The sequence below is a fragment of the Lactuca sativa genome, chromosome 6, assembly GCF_002870075.4.
Source record: "Lactuca sativa cultivar Salinas chromosome 6, Lsat_Salinas_v11, whole genome shotgun sequence".
NCBI classification, from domain to species: domain Eukaryota; kingdom Viridiplantae; phylum Streptophyta; class Magnoliopsida; order Asterales; family Asteraceae; genus Lactuca; species Lactuca sativa.
The window spans coordinates 203,438,377-203,443,853 of NC_056628.2; the positions used below are offsets into that span (position 1 = coordinate 203,438,377).

Below are 5,477 nucleotides of genomic sequence, written 5' to 3' on the forward strand. Positions count from 1 at the left end.
AATTGTGAAGAGATAGATAGGATTTTCATGTAATAGTCCCATGCAATCACTTCTTTAGTAATAAAAATATTATGTACTATTTGCTCTGTGTCTTATGGCTATGCTATTCAACGAACATCACACAACTCGGCGTTTCCGCCGTCGGCCGAAGGTGTGACACTTGGTCCCTTACGTTTTTGTTAACTCAGACAATACCCAAATTAAATGCATGTTTTTTGTTGTATGTTGCTCCCCGTCGGACGTAAAAAGAGTATTTTGCCCTTAATAATTTCTTTTTTATTGTACTTATTATATTATTACTTATATTATTCATTTATTCACAATATTGTTTAATAAAATACACCACCTTACCACGCACACCCTCGAAATTATTGGCCATTAACAACACCACCTCCACCGTCACCTCCGACAATCACCACCAGAGACCACCACCGGCCAAACTAAAGTACTCCTCACTCCTAGAGATCAATGATGGAATTAAAATCTGACCAGTTTTACTTAAATCTATTTCCGAAACCTGCAACCCCCACCTCAACCCATCTTATTCTTCGACAAGACTAAAAATAATCTATTACAAAGAAAACCCTCATATGCAAAATAAATAAATACATAAATAAATAAACTCTATGATGTAACACGTAGATGCATGATTGATTCACAAACTCAAAAAACTTCCAAACTAGTTGCTAAAAAGTATGTGAAGCAAATAATCCACTACAAATCTAATGCAACAACAAACTCTCTGATGCCATACATCGGATGCAAGTCTATTAAAAAACCCCGAAAAAGATTTGATTCAAAATCTAATTCAAGATGCAAAATCTGATACACCAGATGCACTATCAATTCAACAAACCCAAATGCATCTGATGCAAGATCGATTCAACAAACTCTAAGACTGAAATTTGTGGTTTGATTAATAAATATAAGACGAAGAGGAAGTCAATGAAGATTGAGGATAAAAGAAGGAGAGAAGTCGTGCAAGTTTAGATGGGAGAACGCATCGTTGGAATAGATTTTAGTTGTGGTCTTTCTGGTTTATCACGAAGGAGATGCGAGAATGGTGCAATTATGTTGTGTTGAATTGGGTCAGATTCACTGCTAATATAAGTGGGTGGTGATGCAAGCGGTGATGGTGTAAGAGGATACGAAGAGAAAAATAGGTTTCAAAGATTTCTTAACATACTTTAGGGCTTTTAGGGCAAATCATTTTTAAAATTTTTTGAATTTTTTTAAATATATTTAAAAGTATAAAAACGGAAAAATATAAATAATATAATAATCAATTTAAAAATATTATATCGGAAAAATAATTGTTTTATGTTTGGTAGAGACCAAAGACAAAAAAATAAAAAAAATAAAATAGAAACTACAAGTTAAAAAAATATATTAACGGACCAAACACACAAATTATTCCAACTTAGAAAGAACATTCATGTAATTTACTCATAAATAAAAATTTTAATTAGTAATAATAATCATAATCAACAAGTAGTGTACCTACTTTATCCCAAACATTGGAAACAAAATTGATATAGATTGAGGCCAACAATTGCAATGTGCTAAGACATAAATGTCGATAGTGAATGTAACCTGAGAAAATATACGAGTATCTAATCAAGTATAAAATCTGGAATATGAAGAATATTAGAAAAACGGGATATAGATATACTTGGATCAGTGAGAGTTTTGAAACACTTTCAGAATAAAGCATTTCGAAGGTACACTCAAAATCTCTAATCGGATGAAACTCACTGTTTTTCTAGAATGGAGAAAGAAGAAGATGTTATGAAATCTGTGAAATTTGTACCCAAAATGAATCCAAAATTGATCATATAATAGAAACTAACTTCCTATTTTAAAATTGACATATGGTAGTTACAGGAAAACAACTTCCTGTCCAAAAACGGTCATATTACCAGTCACAAACTAACTTACAACCGAGTCTATAAATAAATCACAAAATCGACCCCAGCCAGGAGCTCTGCGCCTCTGCCTCTTGGACCCCGCCAAGGGCTGCCGCCCCTTGGACCCCGCTCCCAGGGGAGCTGCCCTCGGACCCCTGTCATTTTAGGGACTTCACCCCTAAATAGCAGTATACTTTCAACAATGACAAAATCAAACAAATGTGAACTCCGCAGCATACTAATTTGTTCGATAATTGTCAAAGTGACATTGATCAACAAATTAAACTCATTATACTTAAATAATATTAGTGATATAAAATCACCAACAAAAAATTGCATTAGGCTCCAATATTTTAGAGAGAAAAAATAATGAAGAACAAGAAATGTAGTGTTTATGTATATGTTTTGGGCAACAAAATTTGTTATATGCAGATGTATTTATAGGCTTTTAAGTGACAGTTAATTGTCACAACCGAATGCTCAACTGCTTATAGATGTATGTATATTGACATATATTATGACTATCCTGGCAACACAAATAAATGTAAATTCCTTATCAATTACATTACCCATTTTTTTAGAAAAAATAAACTCGACAAGTTCCTATACGACAATGTTTGTTCTTCTTGTCTTTTGACGTGGGACAAAGTCCTACAACATACAACAAATTCTAAAATTCGAAGTTATACCATGATCCAAGTTCGCTTTGATTGCGAACTATGTCTCTCAACTTGCATAATCCACTTACCGACTATCATTTTTTGAAGTAACAAAATTAGATAGTTTTGCTCTTGATATACAAATCCTAGGGTTTTACTACTCTTGCTAGCAATGATATATGTACATGAAGAAAATAGAATATTATGTAGCACAAATCAAAAAACAGTCTCAACATATGTCATAATCATATTAATTTCATTTAACATGGATTTAACAAAGCATAAACGTAAAACACATACAATCATATTTACATATTTATACACTAATTAAAACACACATAGGTAACATGGATCAGTGAGTGAGTTGGACGAACTCAGCCAACATTATTCTATCACAAGGATGTATACATATATATCTTATCCATGTTTTCAATGCATATACCACATAGAGGTTGATTTTACAACTATTTACCAGACCCAGGACGCTTGGCAAACCCATAAAAGTGGTGAGAATCTATTCCTTTTCCGAAATCATCATCAAACCCATCCGCATGTATAGGATGTTTGTCCATGGTATACTTATTTTCGATAGCAACATCATTGGTTGTGTGACTACTCATTTTCCTAGGGAGATCTGAACCAGATTCAATGGTTCCTGTGATCAACATTAGGCCAAGAAAGAGTACAAACCAGTTAATCTTAATTTCCATTTCTTGATATCTTCCACAAATTCCTGAAAAATACAATTAACATTATGAAAGAATAGGTTTCATATATTTTCTTCATTTAATACTTTTTATTGTTGATCCTATTTGTAACAGTACTTAATTTATAACCAAATCTATATCCGAAAAGTAGATGTTAACGCTGCTAAAAACAAGCCTATATTTCGAACTCATGGTCAAGATCCATATACATGGGATTATCTCGAAAACATAAAGCTATACTGAACCCGTAATTATAAAAAACCATAAAATTTAATGATCTTTCATATAATTTATTTCTTGCGTCGATATATAGATAAGATCAATACTCTATACATAACTATTATTAGATATGTAAATATTAAAGTAAATTCTCATTATTTACCCGCACCGAAAATTAAACCTACATCACTTTTCTATACTAAGGGGATGTTTGGATAATTTAGATTATAGCTTATTAGCTTATTTGCGGTGTGAATAATCAATAAGCAATAAACAATGGGAGAGATGCTTATTAAAATCAGTTTATTTAGCTTATTTCTATCACAATACGCTGATTTTTAAAGATTTCTATCCAAACACTTAAACTTAGCTTATTGTGGTTGGAATAAACAATAAACAATAAACAATAAACAATAAACACCTTTTTTTTCTCTATCGAAACACCCCCTGATGGAACATGTGAAATACAACATTTTTGTTTAATAGTCATCAAAAAATTTGCCAAAATACACAAGAATATTCCAAAGAGAACGTAGAAAAAAGATCACCTCTTTGATATCAAATTTTACCGATATTTTCTACCAACAACGGTTGTTATTTCTATAAATCCTCACATAATTTAAAAAGAATAGTCAAATAGCATGGATCAACATGATTTCCCTCTCAGCTGTGAAAGATGATAATATTGACGGATATACAAGATGAAAAACTTCCATAATCAAAATTATCTAAAGTTTTTACCCTTTTAATTTAATACACCAGCATGTTTATCTCTTACAGTTTATATGAACACAAGATATACATGCAATTTTATAATTGATGTAATATGTATTTTCTACTAAACTGCATGCCCTTGATTTATGCATATAGAAATGTATAATATGCAATGCAGTAAGTATCAATAAAAGGGTAAGAATCGCATACCAGAAACTATTTATTTATTGAAGAAAGTGTGTTATTGACAAATGGCTTCCGTTTGTGTTATATAGGGGATTTTTTTATTCATTTTGACATTTTTAATCCGCATTAAAATTAATAAAATATTTATTAAACCTAGTGGCTTGCAGTTGCACTCACGAGATGCATTGAAATTCTATAAAGGATGAAAAGTTTCAAAATTAATAGGGTAATATTTAGATATTATTAAATGGAAACGAAATACAGTAAATTTTCGTAGGCTTATATTTCCGCGGTCCTATGCAATACTGAAAAGGGATAACGACTTAAAAGGGTAATATATTATTTAATTTATGGACATTTGGTCATTGAATATTTTTTTCGTCCATATTTACCTCTTCAACTTGTTAAACTGTACACATTCAGTCCTTATGACCGGTTACTCCAAGTTAACCGGGAAAAATAACTCAATAGGGTAATTATTTCTCATTTTGTATACATTTAGTCCTTAATATTTTTGTACATATTTAGTCATTAATATTTTTTTTGTTTACAAATAAGTCATTTTTGTTTTTGTACACATTCAATACTTATGAATGTTTTCTTTGAGTTTTTCTCATGACATCTTACGTGGGACAATCATTGATGAAGTATATGGGGCTGTTTATGTTTATGTGTAATGTCTCATTTTCACAAAAAAAAAAATCATTTTTAAATAAGACAAAACTCCCTAATTATAAATCCATTATTAAGAAAAATCGTTTATTCCAAAATACATTTATCGAAAATCAGAGTAATATAAGTAACGTAGAATCCTCAATATTGTTGATGAGTGTGTACAGTCATGTATTCTCCTTCTCACGACCAACGATAGAACCTGAAAACATAAATAACTGGATAATCACATAGTTTAGAGAGTTTCCCCCAAAATACCCGATACAACAAACGTATTATCATGCATAATGGACCCACACTAATCAGATTGGAATACCTTGGCCAATCAGTTATCGGACTGGAACGCCAACATGCAACATGTCAAATCAGTCATCAAACTGGAATACCGAGGGTTTGTTGGCATGCTGCCTTAA

At 31.5% G+C, this 5,477-nt stretch overlaps 1 long non-coding RNA gene across 1 annotated transcript; it reads right to left on the minus strand.

Annotated features, from left to right (window-relative positions):
* Positions 1 to 2,803: 2,803 nt before the first annotated feature.
* On the minus strand, positions 2,804 to 4,449 carry LOC122194673 (uncharacterized). Its single transcript, XR_006184052.2, has 2 exons — positions 4,417 to 4,449; positions 2,804 to 3,299 (listed from the first exon to the last, which is right to left on the minus strand). It is a non-coding gene; the product is annotated as an uncharacterized LOC122194673 (long non-coding RNA).
* Positions 4,450 to 5,477: the final 1,028 nt, after the last annotated feature.